At 36.1% G+C, this 27,388-nt stretch overlaps 1 protein-coding gene across 1 annotated transcript in view; it reads left to right on the top strand.

Annotated features, from left to right (window-relative positions):
* The first annotated feature begins 7,653 nt into the window (after nucleotides 1–7,653).
* LOC142351460 (uncharacterized) overlaps nucleotides 7,654–27,388 on the top strand; it is a 104,885-nt gene continuing 85,150 nt past the window's right edge. The window contains exon 1 of the mRNA XM_075403482.1: nucleotides 7,654–8,785. The gene's annotated coding sequence lies outside the window, so the exon portion shown is untranslated. The remainder of the gene's footprint in view (nucleotides 8,786–27,388) is intronic.

The following is a 27,388-nucleotide window of genomic DNA, read 5'->3' as shown; positions in this document are numbered from 1 at the left end:
TAAACGAGACAAACTCTGGATCATAGGTGATTTCGGTCTGCCTGGGTATTTTCATAAGAAAAAATGGTCTGGATGGGTATTTTCATAAGTCATTGTGAATGAGAATCTCAACCTGGGTCACCACCACATTTACTAATTGCTGATGGAAAAAGCTTTTTATTATCTTAGGAAACAATCAGAAGTTTCTCCGACCACAAAACTGCTTATTGGTTAGTTAGGTTTGAAAAAAAAACGGAAATTATGGACCAACGCTTAGAGGTTTTTCAACTACATTAAACGAAACAAAGCAAAACTAAACGTTGACCTTGCGAATATACTATGATCAAAACGGGAAACACGTTTTCTTGGGTTCAATATCATAATGCAGGCAACAGAAGAGTGATAGGTTAATTACGCAACACTAAGGTGTGCTAAATTCTATCTGCAAAAACATACTCACAACATACAGAAAAATAAATATAAAATATTTGGCCAATGATAACTTGTTTGGCGTACACAAAATTGTGGTTGAAGCTCTCAAAGAATGCTATATCGCAGCTGCGTACAATCTAGAGGTAGTTATTTTAATTATCCGAAACTGATATCCAAACCACCATCAATTTTATGAAAAGCAATCGCCCGTATCATTCATTGAGGAGTTTTTAATGAGCCAGACACAAAAACTAAACAAACCCATGGGCTTATGTCGCTTGGTTCAATGCAGTGATTTTGTTATGTAATCCGGTATCATGCTTGAGCGTGTACTGGTATAAAAATTTAACGAATACTCTCGTGTACGTTATAAATGTTTAAGGCGTAAATTTTTTGTCAAATGAACTCCGAAACAACTAAAAAAACTGAGCCATATCATGATAGACACAGTTATGCAACAGAAAAAAAAGAAATAAGACCCGGTTTCAGGAGAACAAAAACTTATTCTATTCAGGGTCTGTGTCTGAGAGAAATAAACAGAACCCAAAATATCGCTAGACAAATGATTAATTTTTCTCAATTCTTTTTTTTATCAAACAGACTAAATTGGAATCTAGTGTTATCAATTGCAAGTTGAGTGCGCTTTGGAAAACGGCAATATCGACAATCGATGAGAAGGAATGAGAAGCAATAAGAAGGATGACAAAGAAAGCACTCGAACAGGGTGGGAAAATCTCCTAAATTGTTTTACTCTATAAGAGCCCCAAAAAGGGAAAGACAATTCCAGAAGAAGCATGGAAAAGAAAAATTTTCCCCTAAATTTGAAGCTACTATTCGGCTATCAGAACTCAATAAAAAAATCTCAACTAACTGAAAAATTTGCAGAAAGATAACTGATCACCTCACATGATAAAACAAAAATCAGGGGAAGAAGCAGCCAGTGATTAATACAATGCAGAGGTTTTCAAAAACTACATCTGCGTCCTAGATAAACACCTGGATTTTGAAGACATTCTTCCTCTAGGCAGCTATTGTTGTAGAAGTTTAAAACTTGAGATAAAGAAAAGATGTCGTTGCTGAGTTTATGTCGCTTGGTCCAATGCAGTGGTTTCAATGTGGAATCTGGTATCATGCTTAGTTGTGTACAGTTATCATGCCTGGTTGTGTTGCTTTACAAAAATAAAACAAACTGTTTATTTGAAAAATTGACACTTTTGAGAACCAACTTATTGGAAACAAAAACGTTGCATCAAAACTACAAGAAACGAATGCCAATCAAATAGAGGGAGACGCGGTTATCTCAAGATACAATCTGGACGGAAGTAGTTTGAAAATCATTTATTGTTTTTGAAACAAATTTTGAAGCCGAGTAGCTATCAGAAGTTCAAAACAGACAAATTCATTAAAAAACACCTATGAATCCAAAGAATACTAACCTGACTTGCTAGAAATTGAGAAAAAAACCATTCAGACAAACAGAGGAAAACCCCATTTGAGCCAAAAATCAAAATGTCCCAAAATTTTGCGATGACATTTAAAGTCAAATATATATAAAAAGTCAAATACATACATATATTAGCTATCGAATGAAGACAACAGAACGATTTCATATTGTATTTTTTTTTCACTTTAGGAGACTTTTATTAAGCAAGTTGAAGCGCAAAGCAACATTTTGACAACAAAAACCGCAATAAGAACAGTCGGTCCTCAAGATTAAATGGCACTTTTGTAGAAATCAGTGTGTTAGTGTCAGCATAACTACTAGTATTTAACTATACTGCAATCAAAACTTTAAAAACTGATTATATTGTGCAAGTGCATTTAGTCCTCGTTGGAACTTCAATTATGCGATATTCTTCAAATTCAGACTCGACAACAAAATATAAAGAATAAAAAATGTCAAATTTTACAAAATTTAATAAAAACACATCGCCAAAGTCACAAAATAATGGTAACCCACAGACCAAGTTAAAAAACAGTATATGTTCAAAACAGAAGCACATGCCCAAGGGATAATCACGAGACGAATTAATCAAGAATTAAACGACGACCGCTGAAAAAATTAAAATCGAACGTTCTGTATTCAAATCTAGATTTGTTTTAATCTAAAAAGCACAATGAAAGCAAGAAAAGCCTGGTTATCAAATAGACTCTATTAAATTACAGAAAATTTGAAATTGAAACCTAATTGAGGAAAAATTAGCAAAAAGTGCCCGAAATTGGAAACAAAATGTGATCAAAATCAGTGTCAAAAGGTAAACGTTTACAAAAATTTTGAAAATCGCTAACGCCTACATAAAGATGAGTTTTCTTTTGAAAAAAAACATGTTTTAGTTTTTTACGTTGTGAATGACAGGTTTTTTAAGTGCTACTACTCACAGATCGCTACGATAAATATATCAATCGGCCAAAATTGACTGAACAAACAACAGTTGAGTATATAGTTACTCCCACCTAAAAGTGGAGTAGGAACAACTAGGGTATTAGTTATATCTATAATTTCTCCACCAAAAATTTTGAGGACGACAAATTTGGCCTCGGTTATAAAATTGATTTTGGCATACAGCTCGCGCTCAACATTTCATCAAGCTTGGTATATATAAACGGATCGAAAAAAGAAGTCATATAGATATTCATAATTTTTCCTGACTTACTTTTCATAGATGTTAAGATTCACCAATTTTGAACTGAAATACTTGCGCATGTAATTTTGATTAACATGTATGGTAAGCAATATTAATCAAACTTCCCTCTATTCGGCATAGCTTTCTTCACTATGAAGTTAACTTCAATTACAAAGCCGCAAGTTTGTAGTGTTTATCTAAAAATCAATTCAAGCCTTTTCAGTAATTGAAAACAATCAAAGTATATATAAAAAGGCGTCATTTTGCCTTAAAAGTGGGCGGCTTAGAAAATTATTTATAAGTAAAAGCGCTGAGAATTTTAGTAAACGGAGTCTTTAATAATTTTTTAGTCGTCTATGTCTTTACTCAGCACTTCATTTTAGTAGCAAAAGTGGAGACATAGACTAGATTTCTGGGTAAGTCCTTCCGGCTGTTTTCTCTGTTATCTGAACTTACAAAATAATCTAACTAAATGTCGTCTCTAATATTTTCATGCTGTGTAATGTTGCGTCCTGACTCTAAGCCTTCAGAAATAGCCAAGCGGACTGTGGGCTTAAATATTTATTTTGAGTTGCGTCAACTATTTCAAGGTTTTAGACCTTTTTGCTTTCCTCAAAATTGCTTAGATGTAATGGGTATAAACATGATTAAAGAAGAATAGTCTGTTACTATTTCACTGCGTTTACTAATCAAAGCTAATCAGTGATCACCAAATCCTTTAAAAAGAGGTTTCTGAAATTTATGCAAATATTCTTTATCCAGTCGCGAAGCTTTCTACCCACCGCTCTTTTATTTATAATCAACAAGCAAAGTGAAATGTTACCAAAGAGCTTAAATCTTTGTTCTTTGCTCTTTTTTGTAATTCCTTTTTTAGTTAATCAAGCTTGTCACTGGTTTATATCGAAAAATTTGATCCGAAAAAGAAAACCACTTTTTGAGTGTCAGGTGAGTACAGTTAACATACGCATTTTAGCAGCTTTATTGCACCTAAACTACTTTATTTGGGGCTGTCTTCTTGCAAAAAACGGGAATACATTCCTCTATTTTACGTTTTCTGAACAATTGAATAAACATATTTTATATACGTGAAAGTGTGTGAGATTTTTAAGAGACATTAGAGATGCAAACAGGTGGCATTATTTTTGATGTCTTTGATGGGTTCCCGTAGAAAATAATCGTTTCAAATTCGGCAGAATACGAATCGGACCCTAGTCTCATACTATATCAATACTGAACGTTGTGTATCGTCGGCCTAGTACTTTATCATTGTATCCTAAGAGCATCTCCCGTACCGAACCCCCAGAGACCATCAGGCCTGATTCAGAAAAAAATCAAGCAAGGTCCCATGCCTGATTCAGAGTCTGATCATGTCAAATACAAGGCTGCTAAGAGAACACTCCAGAGTCGATCTCAGGTTTCTATTGACAGAGAAAAATCCTGACTTGGGGGTCTCTGCCCAGAGAAATCCCAAGTCTTGGGTCTCTCTCTGCCAAGAGAAGGTCCAATTCTTGGGTCACTCTGTGCAGAGTACAACCAAGACTTGGTGACTTCTTGGCAGACAAGACACAAGACTTGGGATTTCTCTTGACAGAAAGGATCCAAGACTTGATTTTTCTGGACAAAGGGTTAGAATGGTGCATTTTCTAGGTTTATGGTCACTTTTAACGTAAGTTTGAGTACCTTAATGTACAAATAAAGCACCAATTTTGATTATGATTTCTATTAAAACTATGTTTCTGGCTCTTGGTATGGTATGGTCACCTTTTCAAGGCCAAAGAGGTGCAGCTTGCATTGACAGTTTTATGTGTGAAACAGTCAAACTTTTATTTGATCCACCTAACCCGCAAATATTTCGTTTTCTTTTGAATTCCAATTTACAGCTAATCTTTTTTGAGACCTAATACATAAGCGTGGGTCCTATTTGGAAACTAAACACTCAGTTTTTACTTCTATCATGGGGATATTTTTTAAATCGGTAAAGGTCAAGAGAAGAAACCGATTCTAAGACTTGGCAGAGAAACCCAAGACTTTGGTTTTTTCTCTGCCCAGAGAGGCCCCAAGTCTTGGGGTGAAGTTCACAAATTTCACCTGCAAAAGATTTTTTTGACAGAAAACGTGCAATTGGACGCCAAATTTGTACACGAGTTGCCCTCATTAAATTAAAAACATTGGATCTTCATGATGTCAACCTTAACTCTGCTCAGAGAACCGCACGACTTGGGTTCTGCACTTCCCTGAAAAACCCAAGTCTTGGCCTCTCTGTGCCCAGAGATGTTTCAAGTCTTGGATCAGCTACCCAAGTCTTGGCATCTCTCTGCCAAGACTTGGCCTCCGGAAAATCTCTGAATCAGGCCTGATGGGCTCTGGGGGTTCGGTACGGGCTTGCTATACTCATTATGTGCAGAAAAATTCTCATAGATATTTTGTTTCCTCTAAAGAGAATGAGCATCTCTAATTTTGATTCTCAAGATGTACGTAGGAAAATCATGAAAACACATTAAAATTTCGAAACAAAGAACTTTTTGAGCATGATTGAGAACCCATCAGAAGCAGTAAATTCAGACTAAAACCAGCAAAAACACGCCAAAAAACAAGAACCTGGCAAATTTGGACAAAATTTTGGGGGTTTTTATTGATTTTATTTCCAATTTTCATGAAAATTTGCATTAATGTCCCTATACGAAAATAGACAACGAAAAGAGACAAAGAAAAACCTTTTTTATTTATTATTTAAGCAATTTTTGTTTTTTCTTTGTTTATTACAGACCACGAGTGTTTACTGTCATAGTCGATTTTCTGACAGCTCGCTTTTAAGTGTAAATGAGGCTCCATGATTTGTATATATATATATATATATATATATATATATATATATATATAATATAATACACACACACACACACATATATATATATATATATATATATATATATATATATATATATATATATGTATATATATATGTGTGTGTAATGTTTCAAATGAAAAGTGCATAGAAATTCAGACTCTACTTGAGATGTTTTTATTGATTAACGTTTGATTTTAACGGCCTAGAACCGTTTTCTTGCTAAATTAAATAGATTTTTTAATTTTTGTTTTTGCCAGTGTTTGTTGTTTTTTTTCGGATCGTAGCATTTTTCCTTGTCTCAGTAATCACCGTTCCCAGTGACTCCGATGGAGTTACATGAGAACCTATCTTGTAGTTTTTTGATGAAAATTGATGGTTGTTATGACTTTGCCGCTTTTCATTCTTGTTCTTCTTGACTTGTCATCAAGTCTGATTAACGACAAGTTCCATGTGCTTTGAAGTAAAAAACAAGTTTAATTGTTTAGTTTAGGGTTTACCTGAGGCTATTTTGACGTTGTAAAATATAGATTGAGTTTGACCAAAAAGGGAAAAGGACGTTTTTGTGTTTTGTTGTTGTTCTCGTCTCCGTAGTACTATTAATGTTGTTTAATTCATTTAATGGTTCGCGTTTAAAACAATTTGATTTAATCACTAACCACATAATTTCAAACGTTATGTGTATAATTGAAAAATTTTTCTTCCTCTTCCTCATTTTGTAGAAAATGAAGTCAAAAATGTGGATGAGCGGAGTCGGAACATTATGTGCGAACGCACATTATTGAGCCTGTTGGTCTCATTTTCTTTAAACTTTAGGGAATATTTAATGTTTTAATGTGTTCAAAAATGGGAAATAATCAGATTCTTGAATTCCATATAAGGAGCACATATCAAGTTCTTGGTCTCCAATGACCATCCCAGCCAGGTTAATTTTTCCTATCATAAATTTTATTTAACTTTCCTGAGCGGATTAACATCAAGTCGTCTCATTCATTTTACAGCATACTGTATACACAGAGAACAGATAATTTTTATGGTGTCATTGTCGCTTTCAATCGCTGGTCAAGATTGCAGTTTTATTATTAGCAATGAATATGATAATAGATAGGGGTGATTTTGCTTGTTTATTGCACTCATTTAGAAAGTATCAAAATAATTTCTCCGTCAAACTTATTTGTTTTATTTTATTATCATTTACTACTTCTCATCGCACTAGTTTAATACTTTGATCTCACGAATTACATTTTTTCAAGTGTGTTTGCAGGAAATTGTCAAATTATTTCATCTTTATTTTTCTAATGATTTCCGCGATATTTTCCCTCTGGAAATATCTACGACAACCCATGGTTGGTTGTAATTCACATTAAGCAATTCGGGGCCGGGGGCGTTTTAGTGCAAAGATTAAAACATGAACTGAATGGGAGGAAGTTAAAATTCATAACAACACAAAATCCTCTATAATTTTTAAAATAAGTTTGCGACGGTTTTTTATTTTTTGAGAAAGACTTACCGTCTCCGCTTGATGCCTTTTATAGATTCACTTTTCTGGTTTCCGTTGCAAAAATTGAGATTGTGAAGATTAAATATTCTCTCGAAATATTTACAAAAATTATTACCCCATTGTGTTTTAAAATGCTTGAGGCTTTTTCACAGCACAATTTGTATATTAAAAGCATATATACTTTTCACGCATCATTTACATATTTGAATTTTGTACTGGACAAATTTATAGCTTGTTGTTGATCACATTCAGTGATTTTTTGTTCAACTCGAAGTAAACTTTTTCAGCTGAAGTGTGAAAACTCATGTTTGATTACTAGTTGAAGTGAAAATATTTACATTACTCAAGAACTCGTCAAAAAACAAAAAGCAAATTAATATAAAATTTATCTCGTGAACTAATTCTGGTTTATAGCTTGCACAAATTTGAGGAAAAATTTACAGAATTTTCAACTTAATTTGACTTAATCTATCTTTAGCGTCTATGTTGTTCCTCAAAATTCTTCGTCTGATTAACTTTCTTATTATTACTTCCTAAAATTCTACCTTTGCCTGCCATAAATGCAATTGAAAAGAATTCTAATTTTGACTATCTTCAGAGAAAGCCTAAATTGAAAATTGACGCCTAATTACCGCGTACAGGTTTGTTTTCAATTCCCATTTCAGGGAACATTTTGAAAACGAATCCGCCACTCAACAAAACAAAAGCCTGCATGTTTTAAAAGCCAACAAAATGTTTCTAGTGGTTGTTATTGTTTTTACTCATTGACGCATTCAAACTCTCTGTCACAATAAAAAAATGCTTAGGAACAAAATCGCGTTGAGTGTTTCCAAATTTATTTTTATTTTTATTTCGTTTTGATGTGACACGCAACGTAGAAGTAGCATCAATTAAAAATTCATCAATTTATTCAGAGCATATTTGTTTATGATGCAATCAGTTTGACTTTTTCCATTTTTTCCATGGAAAGACCATCTGCCAGTTGTGTTTTCCATACAATTTCCACCTAGATTTAGTTTCGGTCTGTTGGTTTAATTGCACTCGAGCATCAAAGATAGAGCAAATTGTTAGGAATCCCTTTTTAGGTCTAAGACCCGTGCAATGGCATTGCTTTTGTGCATACTCTAGGCGACAAATAGCGCCACCTTGTTCAGAAATTAGCGAAATTACAATTGATATTACATCGTTATTATTATAATCTAATCTTAGCTAATCTTTTCCCGTCCAAGTTACCCCAAATTTCATGCACTGAATGAAGAGATAAGATTACTGAAACAGGGAATAAAAATTACTCTTAAATATTGATACTTAATTGTTACTTGAACTTTCTTCAGGCTTTTGACCTTTCTTCAGTAGTTTCGGCTCTTTCATTCCACATCAGTCTGCCTGCTGTTGATAGAACTGGTAAGCTTTTAAATTTGAAAATTGTTACAATACTTGAAATAAGGGATAAACCGAATCACATTTGCTGCTGGTCAGCAAAATTAAAGATGATGAGTAAATTTGAAATACGGTTTCAAAAAAAACATCAGTTTTGGAGGGTCAGATTTGATCACCTAAACAAATGAATTTGCCTCTTGTCTTAGTCCATTTGTCCATTTTGTAGGAAACCACACCTTGGGATGGAAATTGGAATCAATGGCTTCACTTAAGTTCATTTAGCCTAAAATTTGCTTTTGGAAATTTTGTAACAATCGGCAAATAGTTTTCCAAACCAACATCTAATACAAGGGACTTTAATGCAATTATTTACCAGTAAAGTTTGCAATCGTTTCTGTGCAATTAGCATGCTGTTAACATATATTGTGGAAAACAAGGACAAATGCTAGTTTTTATATTGCCTAGTTTTTAGCAAGAAAATGTCCCGACAAGCAACTCAATACTCGAAACAACTAAATAAATTATTTGAAAGCCAACCTATTTCTTAAAAATATGTTTTCGGCTTAAAGCGAGGAAATGAACTATCCCGTGTTGAGGAATTTCGTTTTTCACTTGTAAGAAATCGTCGTTTTTTGATCGTTTTCCTTAGACAAAAACGATCAAAGCCCTTACGTGGTAATCGTCGTTTTGTTCGTTATTTCGTCGTTATTTTTATGTAAGAAATGATCGTTTTTTCGTCGTTATTTTTTTGTAAGAAATGATCGTTTTTTCGTTGTTATTTTTATGTAAGAAATGATCGTTTTTTCGTCGTTATTTTTTTGTAAGAAATGATCGTTTTTACGTCGTTATTTTTATGTAAGAAATGATCGTTTTTTCGTCGTTAATTTTTTGTAAGAAATGATCGTTTTTTTTTCGTCGTTTTCGTCGTTTTATCGTCGTTTTCGTCGTTTTTCCGTCGTTTTTTCGTCGTTTCTTACATGTGGAATAGTATATAAAATAGCAAACTTCTGTCGGAAAATTATCTCAAGTCAGTTTAAAAAAACTGACTTTGTTGAGATTTTTCCAGTATGTTCTGGGTGTGTTCCCCTCCTCCTTATCTCAACCGGGCTGGGGACCGGCTACGGCGGAGTTACAAACAAACAACTATAGGAGATTTTGAGCAGAGCATTCGGTAAAAAAAACCGGGCTCAAGCTCCATCTCCAAAAATAAAAGGCGACCGAAGATGAACCAGACCGAAGAGAACCCGAAAAATCGACCGCACGCCAAATACGTCCCCAACATGAGGTGCACAAAATCCCAGCGGGGGGGAAACCGACTAACCGGCGTCTCAACGGGGCAGGGAGGGGGGTGCACCTCATGAGGGCCCGAGGCCCTCACCTTAGAATAATAGTAAGATAAAAAGACATTCTTAAAACTACTTATTTGAAATAATCGCAAATTTCCTTATGAAAAACTAACTTTTTTCCTAGGCAAGCTGTACCAAAAATTCTTTTTGTCTCAGAGTCTACCTACCCTGGGAATACTACATACCAAGTTTGGTTTGATTTGAACAACTTCTTGACCCGGTAAAAAAGACCTATTCTTAAAATTACTTATTTGAAATAATCGCAAATTTCCGTACGAAAAACTAACTTTTTTCCTAGGCAAGCTGTACCAAAAATTCTTTTTGTCTCAGAGTCTACCTACCCTGGGAATACTACATACCAAGTTTGGTTTGATTTGAACAACTTCTTGACCCGGTAAAAAAGACCTATTCTTAAAATTACTTATTTGAAATAATCGCAAATTTCCGTACGAAAAACTAACTTTTTTCCTAGGCAAGCTGTACCAAAAATTCTTTTTGTCTCAGAGTCTACCTACCCTGGGAATACTACATACCAAGTTTGGTTTGATTTGAACAACTTCTTGATCCGATAAAAAAGACTTATTCTTAAAATTACTTATTTGAAATAATCGCAAATTTCCGTACGAAAAACTAACTTTTTTCCTAGGCAAGCTGTACCAAAAATTCTTTTTGTCTCAGAGTCTACCTACCCTGGGAATACTACATACCAAGTTTGGTTTGATTTGAACAACTTCTTGACCCGTTAAAAAAGACTTATTCTTAAAATTACTTATTTGAAATAATCGCAAATTTCCGTACGAAAAACTAACTTTTTTCCTAGGCAAGCTGTACCAAAATTTCATTTTGTCTCAGAGTCTACCTACCCTGGGAATACTACATACCAAGTTTGGTTTGATTTGAACAACTTCTTGATCCGATAAAAAAGACTTACTCTTAAAATTACTTATTTGAAATAATCGCAAATTTCCGTACGAAGACCTAACTTTTTTCCTAGGCAAGCTGTACAAAAAATTCTTTTTGTCTCAGAGTCTACCTACCCTGGGAATACTACATAGGAAGTTTGGTTTGATTTGAACAACTTCTTGACCCGATAAAAAAGACTTATTCTTAAAATTACTTATTTGAAATAATCGCAAATTTCCGTACGAAAAACTAACTTTTTTCCTAGGCAAGCTGTACCAAAATTTTTTTTTGTCTCAGTGTCTACCTACCCTGAGAATACTACATACCAAGTTTGGTTTGATTTGAACAACTTCTTGACCCGATAAAAAAGACTTATTCTTAAAATTACTTATTTGAAATAATCGCAAATTTCCGTACGAGAAACTAACTTTTTTCCTAGGCAAGCTGTACCAAAAATTTTTTTTGTCTCAGTGTCTACCTACCCTGAGAATACTACATACCAAGTTTGGTTTGATTTGAACAACTTCTTGACCCGATAAAAAAGACTTGTTCTTAAACTTACTTATTTGAAATAATCGCAAATTTACGTACGAAAAACTAACTTTTTTCCTAGGCAAGCTGTACCAAAAATTCATTTTGTCTCAGAGTCTACCTACCCTGGGAATACTACATACCAAGTTTGGTTTGATTTGAACAACTTCTTGACCCGATAAAAAAGACTTGTTCTTAAAATTACTTATTTGAAATAATCGCAAATTTCCGTACGAAAAACTAACTTTTTTCCTAGGCAAGCTGTACCAAAAATTCTTTTTGTCTCAGAGTCTACCTACCCTGGGAATACTACATACCAAGTTTGGTTTGATTTGAACAACTTCTTGACCCGTTAAAAAAGACTTATTCTTAAAATTACTTATTTGAAATAATCGCAAATTTCCGTACGAAAAACTAACTTTTTTCCTAGGCAAGCTGTACCAAAAATTTTTTTTGTCTCAGTGTCTACCTACCCTGAGAATACTACATACCAAGTTTGGTTTGATTTGAACAACTTCTTGACCCGATAAAAAAGACTTATTCTTAAAATTACTTATTTGAAATAATCGCAAATTTCCGTACGAAAAACTAACTTTTTTCCTAGGCAAGCTGTACCAAAAATTTTTTTTGTCTCAGTGTCTACCTACCCTGAGAATACTACATACCAAGTTTGGTTTGATTTGAACAACTTCTTGACCCGATAAAAAAGACTTGTTCTTAAACTTACTTATTTGAAATAATCGCAAATTTCCGTACGAAAAACTAACTTTTTTCCTAGGCAAGCTGTACCAAAAATTCATTTTGTCTCAGAGTCTACCTACCCTGGGAATACTACATACCAAGTTTGGTTTGATTTGAACAACTTCTTGACCCAATAAAAAAGACTTGTTCTTAAAATTACTTATTTGAAATAATCGCAAATTTCCGTACGAAAAACTAACTTTTTTCCTAGGCAAGCTGTACCAAAAATTCTTTTTGTCTCAGAGTCTAACTACCCTGGGAATACTACATACCAAGTTTGGTTTGATTTGAACAACTTCTTGACCCGTTAAAAAAGACTTATTCTTAAAATTACTTATTTGAAATAATCGCAAATTTCCGTACGAAAAACTAACTTTTTTCCTAGGCAAGCTGTACCAAAAATTCATTTTGTCTCAGAGTCTACCTACCCTGGGAATACTACATACCAAGTTTGGTTTGATTTGAACAACTTCTTGATCCGATAAAAAAGACTTATTCTTAAAATTACTTATTTGAAATAATCGCAAATTTCCGTACGAAGACCTAACTTTTTTCCTAGGCAAGCTGTACAAAAAATTCTTTTTGTCTCAGAGTCTACCTACCCTGGGAATACTACATACCAAGTTTGGTTTGATTTGAACAACTTCTTGACCCGATAAAAAAGACTTATTCTTAAAATTACTTATTTGAAATAATCGCAAATTTCCGTACGAAAAACTAACTTTTTTCCTAGGCAAGCTGTACCAAAAATTTTTTTTGTCTCAGTGTCTACCTACCCTGAGAATACTACATACCAAGTTTGGTTTGATTTGAACAACTTCTAGACCCGATAAAAAAGACTTATTCTTAAAATTACTTATTTGAAATAATCGCAAATTTCCGTACGAAAAACTAACTTTTTTCCTAGGCAAGCTGTACCAAAAATTTTTTTTGTCTCAGTGTCTACCTACCCTGAGAATACTACATACCAAGTTTGGTTTGATTTGAACAACTTCTTGACCCGATAAAAAAGACTTGTTCTTAAAATTACTTATTTGAAATAATCGCAAATTTCCGTACGAAAAACTAACTTTTTTCCTTCCGAAAATTCCTACCCAAAATTCCTATTTTCCTATGCTCTACTTACAATGGGGATACTCCATACCGAGTGTGGTTTCATTTGGACAACTCTTTGACCAAATCAAAAAGACATGTTTTTCAAAATTATTCAAAATTAACTATTCGAATGGCAATAACATTGTAGGAAAAAGTCTAAAATTGATTTTAGAAAACAAATTTTCGAGATCTTGTTTTTTCTGCTTCGGTAACCAAAAGGAAAGTGACCTTCCTACGTAGGCCCTGAAATTATTTCAGCAAGTATTCGATTAATTGAAAAACAATTTTCATGAAATTGATTATGGATGGTTCTTAGATCGCAAAACTAGACAATGTATTGAGAACTTTTTTCTTTAAAATGGATTCTAGATCAAACACGACAAATTTTTACAATAAAGCTTATAGATGACATTTCTGAACAAATTTCAAGGCATGTAAAATTTAACTCAGCTAGATCAACGTTAAGCACACTGAATCAATCATGTTCAAAATGGTCCAAAATATTGATGAGGTACACGGTATCACGAAAGTCAAATCTTATAAGTTTGCTTTTGAACGATTTAATCGACAAAACTCTGTTCTCCGATGTTGCTTTGCAGACGTATCCGAGTGGCTTCAATAAACCACTTTGGTCTTCTAATTCAGTTCCTCCAAGATTGAGATCGATTTTTTCCTCAACACTAAAGAAACGGGCTAAAACTTTGACTTCATCTCTATCCTCAAAAAACAGAAGTATCTGAACCGGTTGTGGGTTTTCGTTACTTAGCAAAACATAACTGTTGGCGTCAGATCTCCTGTAAGAGAGGGAGTCGAGAAAAAAAGGGAAAAACGATTGAAAACGGTAACGGCAAAAAATACGGGACCTCGGAAACTCTGCCCGAATTCTGTTAACGAACGAATTTTCCTGCAGGTTATAGCTTTGCCATTCATGTTTCTTCTCCGGGCTCAAGTTCTCAACAAAACTTTTCAGTACGTCATCCCGTACATTTGACCTTTGCAATTCCTTATTCCTTATGTATCTGGTAGCCAAAAGCCGGCAGATGTTAACTGAGCCAGTAACTGGTCGTATCAGGTGATGGTTGGCTGACTCGAAAGACGTTGCAGAAGTGACCCAAAGTGGTCCAAAATTATTACATTGCCAACTCAAATGACGTAGGAGATGAAAGTTTATGCTCTCAAAAGGTTTCATTGGATACTTTCTGCTCATGCTTTTGCAAAACATTTCCAAAAGAATCCCACAGAAATCGGCATGCTCGCTTGTCTCGTACATAGAACGCAGAGCAAAAACAAGTAAATTGAGGTCCCGTAAGTTAGACTTTGCGTGAGTGTTTGAGCGAACATCTTGAAAAACAATTGGAGCAAAATACAACAAAAAAACTTTGAGCTCGTTAGCTTTGAAATAACTTCGGTACTTGAGCGGTCGAACATTCCGGGAAAATTCCTTGGGCCTTTTGAAACGAGCTGTAGCCTGATCGATATCCGAAGTTGAAGGAAGTAAACTCACAAAAAAGTCAATAACTTCTTTTGCCACACCTTTGAGAGTTTGATGCATTGTATCTGTGGGACACGTCAAAGGTAAATTTTCAATAATATCCAGAAGTTTCGAGTATCCTTTCACTCCACGAGTTTCCAACTCATTATCGACACTTCTTGTTGATTTCTTTTGTGGGCCTTTCTGTTCGCAACGAAGCGCAACTTGCTTATGTTCAGTAGGACTTCGCATTTCAAAACTTTCATGATGCGGGTAGGAGTGCGACCCGAACATATGTAGGCCTCTCATGTAGCACAGTGGGCAGCCATAGTAGCCGTTGTATTGCTTCATTTTAAGCACTTCTGCCGTGCAGATTAGGTCTGTTATCAACATGATCGTGACAAACTCAACTTCAAAACAATGTGATTGGTATTCTACTGTTAACGGCTTGCAAATTTCATTATAGTAATGATCGAAAATAGTGTTCCAGCACGTATCCTTAGTTCCTTACCAAATACTGCATAACAAAATATTTCTGAAAGATGAGCGAAGAATTGGAGGAAGATCTGCAATCCCAATCCACACAGGGTAGGCTGACCGGCTGCTTGACTTTCTGACTTTAGCACCATCAGTATTAAGAATCAGTCGTATGCGCAACTTTTCGCCATCACAAAGGGGTTTTAATTTGATATCTCTCTGAGTTCTAGCTTCTACACGAGAATATTGAAATATTGAATTTATGTTTTTCCTAACTATTTCCGCTAAGTACTCTGCAAAATTTAAAAGAATAAGTTCGCCTCCCGTAAGATATTTACTTTCGCTTAAGTACATTTCAGTGCATTTTGAAATCTTGGACCTGACAAGATTCGGACTCGGATAGAAACTTGAGGGATTGAGAGCTTTCTCTCTCATAAGCAGGTCGTTTAGCAAGTCATCAGAACCGGCATGGCCAAAAACTATTGACATTAGGGATAGCATCGCATTCTGAACACTGACATTTTCGTTTAACATTTCAGTACCAAAATCAAAAGACGAACTCTGGCATGGAACAGCTGGTGAAATTGACTGCTCGCACAGAAAATTTGGTGAATTTGACCTATCAGAGCTCCTGCGTGAAGAATATACTTCTGAACTTGAACAATCAGGTAGTGCAGAAACTTCTTGCAGAGGAAAAAAGGAACTAAATTCTCCCGATTCTTCGTTTGTTTCCCTTAGCTGACTATTCTCATCTTCCTCGCACGTAAAATGCTCTACTCTTGGCGTTTCTAAACTTTCAGGCGAATCAAGAGCCTTGTCAATAAACGATTGTATCATCTTCTTGCCAGGACAGGTAGAAGAATCAGTTAATTTCAAATGCCTTTTTCGCTGAAGAGTAGCTGTTCTTGTCTTGCTGCCAGTGCTTGTACTTGAGCCAGACAAAATCGGGTTGCCAACGGGTGTTTGAGAGATATCAAGGGAATTACGCGAATTATGTGAATTCAAAGGCGTATTGATTTGGTTATCAGAGAGAACTTCTGGGACGCCGTCTGCAATTTGCGGGCTCTCTTCGTGTTCGGAATCACCGTGAAACTCGCGAAAGGGGCATAGGCAATCTCTATTATTACTTCCAAAGAAAGACTCACCATAGCTAACCGTTATCTCCTCCTCCGGATATATCGATCGAACTACTTGCTGTCTCACGCATGGATATGGTAACTCCCAGCTGAAGCCTTGGTAATACCTTGCATTTGGTGAGCACGAATGGTTTACAAAACGAACCGTTCCAAGTAGCACTTTCTCGGAATCGAACAAAGTTCCCTTCATTATAGACAGATCCGAAATTTCCGACCGCATATTTCCAGGAATATTGTCAACTATTCCTAGAGGAAATGGGAGTGGATTAATTCGAGGTTTAATAATTTTTGCAGTTTTATTGAAAAGTCCGAAGCCACTAAAGTTATCAGGTGAAATTTCAAAACCACTTTCTATAGTTTCACGATAAAGTTTGTCAAAGGATAAGTACGTCCTGTTCAATTTCCGGTTACTGCCGCGTCTTTGATCGAAAAGGTCTTCAAAAGGCAATTCTATCATTGAAACTGGCTTTCTTTCAAAGTTATTAAGAGACTTTTTTGCAACGAACGCGTCACATAATATTAAATCTTTGCAGTCAATCATACCATCTAAATTCTCAACAGACAATGAGATTGACCAGAGTAAGAAAACATGAATCAAATTATGTTAAAAACCCGTGTTATTGGCAGTTCTCTGAAAAACTAACTGAACAAATTAACAAATTGTCCTCCAAATGGTCAGGTAAATTCCAACTGATTTACGAGAAGGAAGTAAGTGCCTTCTGACCAAATAATTTTGGACGTATCTGGTAGATATAGAGCAATTTCATTTATTATTTCATTAATTTGAAATAAATTTAGAGCAAATTCATTTATTATTTCATTAATTTCATTTGTTCTCTTAACAAATTTCGCGGAGAAATTATTTGATCCAAAAAGCCTCACCTACGAGTGCCTTCTGACCAAATAATTTTGGACGTATCTGATAGATTTAGAGCAATTTCATTTATTATTTCATTAATTTCATTTGTTCTCTTAACAAATTTCACGGAGAAATTGTTTGATCCAAAAAGCCTCACCTACGAGTGCCTTCTAACCAAATAATTTTGGACGTATCTGATAGATTTAGAGCCATTTCATTTATTATTTCTTTAATTTGAAATAAGTTTTGAGCAAATTCATTTATTACTTCATTAATTTCATTTGTTCTCTTAACAAATTTCACGGAGAAATTATTTGATCCAAAAAGCCTCACCTACGAGTGCCTTCTGACCAAATAATTTTGGACGTATCTGATAGATTTAGAGCAATTTCATTTATTATTTCATTAATTTGAACTAAAATTAGACCAAATTCATTTATTATTTCATCAATTTCATTTGTTCTCTTAACAAATTTCGCGGAGAAATTATTTGATCATGAGCTTCACTAACGAGTGCGTTCTAATCAGGTGACAAGAGAAAAAACGGTAGTAATCAAGAGTAAACTGGTTAATCACTTGAGTAAGTCTCCTCGAATTAAACAATGGAAAATATCTATTCGCACAAATATGCAACTATAATTTCTCTTAGCTAAACTGCAACTTAAGGAACTGAGCAGAGTTCATTCCTGATAACGCTTCAACATACTAAAGACTGGAAATTCTCTCAATGTAAAACATCAACCTGATCCTCATCATCGTCAGTTTCAAATTGAGAGTTTTGGTTATCGGATTCGAGAGAGCGAGAGCCCAAATTGTCCGAGGCAACTTTCTGTGAACCTTTTCTTGAGTCACGCATCATCTGATTGCAGGCTCTTCTGAAAGTTTCGTACGCAAAAGTAGGGTTGCGAGGGTATTTTGATTTTACAACCCGTTTAAATTTTCCCTCAGTTTCAGCATCCAAAGGAGACCTTAAGCTCAATTTGTTCGACACCCTTCTTGGAGACAGCATTCTTGTTCCAAAAAATTTTTTCTCAATGAGTTTATCACCGAGGTCTCGTCCAAAACTACCAGCATCCTTACCTGCGTAGATTTTCATCAAATCAAAGTTATTATGCATAACCGACACCGCTTCTTTCGACAATTCTGGATAATCATCAATGCTTTGGAAACCCCCATTTTCAGAGATTAAGAGCTTCTCTCTGAGCATTTCCTCTTCTTTGGAAATTGAGGACAAAAGATGACTGTTTCTTTTCAACTGCTCTTGCTTCTTTTTTTCAAAAGCACTTAGCATCAGATCCACTGTTTTCTCGTGTTCCGCCAAATACTCGTCAAAATTTTTACAAGAGGTAGAGCAAGACTGCTGGGTCAAACTGACAGACTGATCTTCTTTTTCATCTGCCTCGTCGAAGTGTATCGGAGATACATTTGTGTTGCGAATAGATGAATCAGCACTTCTTCTACTCTCACCGAGCTCAATGATCGGCTCCGCGGTTTTAGTTTGAGCCTGAACGGTTTCCGTGTCGGCGCATTCCACATCGGAATTTCCAGCTAACTCTTCAGTTTCTCGAATCGTCATCGGTTTTGTCGAACCAATCACAGTTATCTCTAAAGCAGAACAGTCGGTTCCCGTATCAATAAGTTTCCAATAGTTCTCTTCAACACCCTTGAGATCTTTTTGGGGTCCCTTGCAGAGAAGTCGAGCTCTGAACTTAAAGTCTGAAAACATCAAATCAATATAACTGTCCTCTGGCAGGGTATACTTTTGCCGATAATCTGTATTTAACCACGCCTCACTGGTTGTTTTGAGAGTGAATACAGATAGATCGTCGCAAAAAATCCATTCGTAATTTTCCTTCAGGAGCATTTCTTTAACAGCATTTTCGCTTTCGACCTCCGAGTCTGACTCAAACTGGCGTTTCGATGGCTTCTCTCGCAGAGATCGGCCTTGCGAGCTCCGCTGTGACAACAATTTCTCGTTAGCTGCACAAAATCCTGATCTTAAATTTGACTGCGACATTGATTTCGTCTTAACTTTCGTTTTGCTTACGCTCAGTGTATACGATTTTTTATTCAGTGAACTCATGGTGCAACTGAAAAAATAATCAAATTTGACACTCTCGTCACTTTCTCGCTAAGACATTGCCACACCCGTAAACACTACTTTAAAACACACCAGACTAGGCAATCATGAATTTCTAGGTAACAAATCTGATGCAGGATTTCAATGTCAAACAATCAATAGGCTAAGGTTTTGCTATCAACTGCGAAAATAAAAACCAAATTAATTACGAATTGCTTTCAAACATGTCGTCTCATGTACTTCAAAATGAGCTCAGCTGTTTAAAAGCCAAAACGATAGAAACTCAAATCAAACGATAATGAAACAAACATCCGTTAAAAGGTCATCCAAAGTAAAAAAAAGTCAAGTTGACTAGTTTGAAAGCAATTTGAAAACGTTCAGGAAAGTAACTATAAGTATAGAAACAAATCCTTTCTACAAAACTATTTCACTGAATGTCTCATCAATATAGTACTACAACCGAAGAACATGTATCAAAAAAGAAAATGAGCGCATGGAGCAAAACAAATCCTTTCTACAAAACTATTTCACTGAATTGCTCATACCAAAATATGGGACTAAGCTTTAAATTAACTCTTCATGTGAGGTACTAGCACTTGAATGTTCAGAGTTATTTTGTTTCTTCTTGCTGTTATGTTTCCTATCAATACCTGCCTTGTTCGCTGCTTTTTTTGCTTCACTATAAGCATTTGGGAATTTGAGTGGATTGAACAGACGATCAACATTTGCTAAAAACACTCAGCTTAGATATCATTGAAGAATTAAATTGAGGAAAAAGAAAAAACAACCTTTAAACTTTTGGGCATCTTTCTTATTAACCGGACTTCTTTGCAACTCCTGCTGTTTTGAGGGAGAAATCATCTCATCAGACAGTCCATCTTTGCCGAAAATTTTTACACGAAGAATTTGACCAGCTTTTTTTGGGTCTGACGTAACAATGTCGTAAATTTCAGTTTCACTTTCTTCAGGGGAAGCAGAGGGGACATCCTTGGTAGAAAAATCAGATGTTGGTTTGTTCTAAGGCAAAGAGAACGAGGTGAATAAATAAAATGGACAAACCAACGACATTTTGTATCAAAGATGGAACATACCGCAGCTCTGATTTGCTTAAGCTTTGCCTCCAGTCTGGAATTCATTAACTGGATTTCATTTTCGTGAGATTTCAACAACCTAGCCATTTTTTCTTCCTGGTTTACTAGGGTTCGAGCCATTTTAACATGTGTTTCGCAGCACTGGAAATAAAAAACTTATGAAAATCTTTAAACCAAAGACTGCTTACAATTAGTTTACTCCACTTACAGTAATTTTTTGAACTTGTCTTTTGCGTGCAGTAGGAATTTCAAGCACGCTTTCAGTGTTTGACGGCTAAAAGAATTTGAACCTATTCGAACTTGAAAATCCAATTGTCCTACATTTACAAAAAACTTCAATGTTATTACCTGGCAACCTAATGACTCGCTTTGAGTAACGTTAGCATTTCCTGCGCTCGTTTCCTGCGCTTGCGATGTGCCTTCCTATAACAAAGACCAGTTAAAAACAGAAAAAAACCAAAAAAGGTAAATAATCAGCCAACCATATTTGTCTTTTTTTCAATCATCCCTTTCTTTTTTCTCTGGTCCCGTTCACTCAAGCATCTATGGTATTCCTTCAGCACTTCTGATTCTGGACCTTTCATTACCAGAAAATACGGCCTGAACACCATATCTATTTTTAAATTTACTTGCTCAAACTCGGTCAGTGTTCGCCGATAATTGAGAGTCGTTTCTTCTGACCAGCGATCATCATTGTTAAGATACAAAAACTGATATTTTTCTTTCTCGTTCATAAATAAAAAGGTAATTAGGTTGTCAAGAGGCATCAATCTAAAAATCCTATCAACCTTCCAGCAAAAATTAAAAAGTCTAAAGCAATAGAAACATCGAAAAATTGTATTACGTCAATTTAACATATTTAAAATGAGTACACTCCTACATAGATCCTCAAACGCATTTACGAGAATGAAAGCATTCATTTGTCTAAAGTTCCTTACAAACAAGTTCCTAAAGATGGTATTGGCCAATATTCATCTAACAAATTTCTCGGAGAAATTATTCGATCCGAAGAGCCTCACCTATAAGTGCCTTCTGACCAAATAATTTTTGGGCCTATCGTGAAGATTTGGATCAATGTCCTTTATTAGATTTTCTCTTAACAAAGTTCTCGGAGAAATTATTTGACCAGAAGAGCCTCACCTACGAGTGCCTTCTGACCAAATGATTTTGGGCGTATCGTGAAGATTTGGAGCAATGTCCTTTATTAGATGTTCTCTTAACAAAGTTCTCGGAGAAATTATTTGACCAGAAGAGCCTCACCTACGAGTGCTTTCTGACCAAATAATTTTTGACGTATTTGGTGGATTTAGTGCAATTTAATTCATTAGAAATTCTCAATACAAATGCTTTTTCAGAGTGAATTAGAAAAATAATCTTGGTAGTTCTATGAAATTGACTGACCCGACGAGCCTCACCTACGAATGACTTTCGGTCATGTCATTTCAAACGTCTTAGCGTAAACGGTGAATCTGATGAATACTAAGAGACTAAAACAACTTGTGGTTCACTTCAAGACAGTCAACTGGTTTACTTTTAGTTAAGTAATGACAATTGATGACAAAAATAAGTACTCAAAATTATGGCAACATCGTTAAGTAATGACAATTGAAGGCAACTTTAAGTAATGGCAATTTAAGAAATGACTTTTTGTCGCAAAATAGCGACAAACTCAGTTACATGAAATTTCGCAAAAGTTCCGCATCAACAACTTCTGGCATTGGCCTCGGACCATCTTTGATATCATTGAGCAAGTAACCGATAGTTTTATAACTATCGTCAGTGAGATGAACTCTGTCGCTGCGCCAATCCAGATCAAATCCCAATTGAATAAGATGGGGCTTAAACCGCAACAAGAGACGATCATTAAATTGGTTGATCCATTTTCGTGTTTCCGGGAATGAGTCACGAGGGATAACTTGAAGCAAAAGAAACTTTTTCTCTTTGAAGTTGAGATAATTTCGAAACGCTCTTAAGAATTCTGTGGCTTGGCCAATTGTCCTTAATGGGTCGTCTTCTGGTTTTTTCGGGTGTCTTGTTATATCGTTGCCACCCAACATAACAAGAACAACGTCAGCACAATTAATCTCTTCTTTCATGCGTTTCAAAAAGTCTAGTTTTGCCCCAGGAACTCCAATTGCATTAATTTCGGCTCGGAAGCGGAAAACGTCTTTTAAGCGCTTCAAATGAGAGTCGCCGACAATAAGAATTTTGTTGCACGGTGGGGTTGGAGGAGTTGGCGAAGGAATTCTTCGTAGGGTCAGCTTTGTTGACGTTTGATTTTGAGATCGGCTCTGGTTTCCAGGCATGGCAGAATTTCTGGTGGGAACCACCCACTTCAAGTTGGAATCAGCAACTAAACGAACTTTGTTAAGCGTTGGGGTTGGAGCAGTTGTTGAGGGAATTCTTTTTAGGGTCAAAATCTTTTGCTTGGCAGATCCACGACCCAATGATGATCCACTAACTGCTAGAATTCCTACTCGGCTTGTGCTTCCGAAGTCCGCTCGAACCATAGACGTTTGGTTTTCAGAATGGCTCTGGTTTCCAGGCATGGAAGAATTTCTGGTGGGAACCACCCACTTCAGGTCGGAATCACCAACTGAGCGAAATTCGTTGAGCTGTGGGGTTGGAGCAGTTGGTGAGGGAATTCTCTTTAGGGTCAACTTCCTTTGCTCGTCAGGTCCCTTTTCTTGGTTGGAATGTTGTTGACTCATTGTTAGAAAACGTAGAAAACAGACTTCTGAAATGTAAAGCACTATCGTTTTATTCATTCCACCATTTAATAGTTAAAAAATTAAACAATTTGGGCCACCTGTGAAAATAGTCAATAAATTAGCAGTCTTAAAATACGTAGCCCACTCGTACCCATCTGTTTTATATATATACATACACACGCATAACAAACATATACATGCATATACACATACATGCCCGAAAAAAGACCCAATAGAAAATACATTCTAAAAACTAATTTGGGCCACCTGTGAAAATAGTCAATAAATTAGCAGTCTTATAATACGTAGCCCACTCGTACCCATCTGTTATATATACATACACACGCATAACAAACATATACATGCATATACACATACATGCCCGACAAAAGACCCAATAGAAAATACATTCTAAAAACTAATTTGGGCCACCTGTGAAAAAAGTCAATAAATTAGCAGTCTTATAATACGTAGCCCACTCGTACCCATCTGTTATATATACATACACACGCATAACATACATATACATGCATATAAACATACGTGCCCGATAAAAGACCCCATAGACTAGGTTCAAAAGCGATTTATGTTGAAACACCATATAGCTAGTTTTTGAGCGCGAAATTTGACAACGTATAGAGTACTTTTTTCGTATACCACCTAGGTCAAAAATTCTTGACCCCTCAGACTGTACTCGGACAGTGCCACTCCTCCTTAGACCCTCAATTGATTTGAATAAGTCCTTGACTAGGTTCAAAAGCGATTTATGTTGAAACACCATATAGCTAGTTTTTGAGCGCGAAATTTGACAACGTATAGAGTACTTTTTTCGTATACCACCTAGGTCAAAAATTCTTTACCCCTCAGACTGTACTCGGACAGTGACACTCCTCCTTAGACCCTCAATTGATTTGAATAAGTCCTTGACTAGGTTCAAAAGCGATTTATGTTGAAACACCATATAGCTAGTTTTTGAGCGCAAAATTTGACAACGTATAGAGTACTTTTTTCGTATACCACCTAGGTCCAAAATTCTTTACCCCTCAGACTGTACTCGGACAGTGACACTCCTCCTTATACCCTCAGTTCATTTGAATAAGTCCTTGACTAGGTTCAAAAGCGATTTATGTTGAAACACCATATAGCTAGTTTTTGAGCGCGAAATTTGACAACGTATAGAGTACTTTTTTCGTATACCACCTAGGTCAAAAATTCTTTACCCCTCAGACTGTACTCGGACAGTGACACTCCTCCTTAGACCCTCAAATCATTTGAATAAGTCCTTGACTAGGTTCAAAAGCGATTTATGTTGAAACACCATATAGCTAGTTTTTGAGCGCGAAATTTGACAACGTATAGAGTACTTTTTTCGTATACCACCTAGGTCAAAAATTCTTGACCCCTCAGACTGTACTCGGACAGTGACACTCCTCCTTAGACCCTCAATTGATTTGAATAAGTCCTTGACTAGGTTCAAAAGCGATTTATGTTGAAACACCATATAGCTAGTTTTTGAGCGCGAAATTTGACAACGTATAGAGTACTTTTTTCGTATACCACCTAGGTCCAAAATTCTTTACCCCTCAGACTGTACTCGGACAGTGACACTCCTCCTTATACCCTCAATTCATTTGAATAAGTCCTTGACTAGGTTCAAAAGCGATTTATGTTGAAACACCATATAGCTAGTTTTTGAGCGCGAAATTTGACAACGTATAGAGTACTTTTTTCGTATACCACCTAGGTCAAAAATTCTTTACCCCTCAGACTGTACGCGGACAGTGACACTCCTCCTTAGACCCTCAAATCATTTGAATAAGTCCTTGACTAGGTTCAAAAGCGATTTATGTTGAAACACCATATAGCTAGTTTTTGAGCGCGAAATTTGACAACGTATAGAGTACTTTTTTCGTATACCACCTAGGTCAAAAATTCTTGACCCCTCAGACTGTACTCGGACAGTGACACTCCTCCTTAGACCCTCAATTGATTTGAATAAGTCCTTGACTAGGTTCAAAAGCGATTTATGTTGAAACACCATATAGCTAGTTTTTGAGCGCGAAATTTGACAACGTATAGAGTACTTTTTTCGTATACCACCTAGGTCAAAAATTCTTATATATATGGGGAGACTCCCGGCTACTTCCAGAATCTTAAACACTGCAATCTGTCCAATACAAATACCAAGTTTAATATCGTATTCATGGTAGTGCTTCTCTCCTCAGGAGGTCAAACCGGGTCAAGTTCCCTGGCCAATTTCTCGAAAACGACCGAACAAAAACAAACGCCCTTTATACCAATTGTAGCACTGCTTGAGTCACGCGTCATATTAAAAAATGAGCTCAATCGGTTCACTCTTCGAGGAGTTATAGCAAAAAATAGGTACCGTACCAAAGGACCTTAGAGGAGAGATGCAGCACCTACAGAGCTAAAATTGAACATCTAAACATCACTAAATGCTATATAAAGTATACATATTCTGAATCTGCGTTAGACGGGCTATTCAAAACACTAATTTGTTAAAATACAATTCAAAGCTTCAAGGTGCCAACGGTGCCAACGGTCACCAGCTGGTGTTAACCTCTTCTGGGGCTAAAACGAGGGCAAGTTTACTGGCCAATTTCTCAAAAACGGCTCAACAAAAACAGACGCCCTTTATACCATTTGTAGCACTGCTTGAGACACGCGTCATATTAAAAAATGAGCCCAATCGGTGCATTCTTCGAGGAGTTATAGCAAAAATAAGGTACCGTACCAAGTGACCCCAGAAGAGAGATACCCCACTTTCAGAGCTAAAATTGACCTTCTGAACTACGGAAAACGCCCTATAAAACATATATGAGGAGAATTCTGACTATCAGTGGAGTCTAAAGAACCAATTCGCGGGGCTAAATTCGTCTTTTTTGTTGGTCAAACATGTACATACCTGAAATGTACCCGGACACGAATAGGTCAAAATGGAGGTATGTGTCCTGGCCAATTTCTCGAAAACGGCTGAAAGAAACAAAACGCCATTTACAGAGATTCAAGTACGGCTCACGCTGAGTTCAAATCAACAAACAGATCAAAAATCGGTTCACTCTACGAGGAGATATTCCAACATAAAGGTACCGTACCAAATGACTAAATAGGACAAGTACGGCGCAGGTTTCGCTAAAATTGACCACCTGGACTACGTAAAACTACATACAAAATATATATGGGGAGACTCCCCACTAACTGAGGATTTCAAAACACCCAACTTTCATAATATAGTTCAAAGCTTCAAGGTGTCACTGGTGTCACCCGCTGGTGTCAACCGCTTCTGGGGCTAAAATCGAGGGCAAGTTTACTGGCCAATTTCTCTGAAACGACTGAACCAAAATAAATGCCCTTAGTACTGTTTGTAGCACTGCTTGAGATACGCATCATATTAAAAAATGAACACAATCGGGACAATCTTCAAGGAGTTATAGCAATTATAAGGTACCGTACCAAATGCCCAAAAAAGCGAGGTGACCGCTCTGCAGAGTCAAAATTGACCATGTCAACTACATAAAATACCATATAAAATATATATGGGGAGACTCCCCACTAACTGGGGATTCTAAATCACTAACACTTGTTGGGTAAATCGCGTGTTTTCTCGTACCGAAATTTGGGTCACCCATAATAGCCCGAAAATTCGACCTATTTCAACTTTGAACATTAATAACTTTTTGATTAGGCCGATTTGGGAAACCAATCAAACACTGCAAGCAAAAGGGGTTCAGTGCTAACAAAATGCGACCACTCCCGTTTAATTTGGTCCAGTACTTTAGCAGATATTAACAAAATACTGTTCTGTACCCCATTTTTTGGGGTAAAGTCGAAGCCCAAGATCTCGGGAACCGACGTAAAACAACGTGAAACAGCGTTCCCGGCGTATTTGTGGGTATGATTCTGGTCCACTTCCACGTTCTAGGTCATGGCAAACCTTCATGGTGAGGTGGGAAAAAATTTCCCACCTCACCATGAAGGTTGTGATGTTTTGTGTGCTTTCACATAAAACAACATCCACAAAAATTTGATGAAATCGTGAAAACAGAAAAATTGTTGAATTGTTGAAAACTATTGATTCAAATAGCTTCATAGACCCGACACTAGCGTAAAAAACACAATTTGCAAGTAACAACAACCCTCATTACACTAAAAACCACATAAATTC

Source organism: Convolutriloba macropyga, chromosome 13 (assembly GCF_964194025.1).
Source record: "Convolutriloba macropyga chromosome 13, txConMacr16.3, whole genome shotgun sequence".
NCBI classification, from domain to species: Eukaryota; Metazoa; Xenacoelomorpha; order Acoela; family Convolutidae; genus Convolutriloba; species Convolutriloba macropyga.
This window is presented reverse-complemented; position numbering and strand designations above follow the sequence as displayed.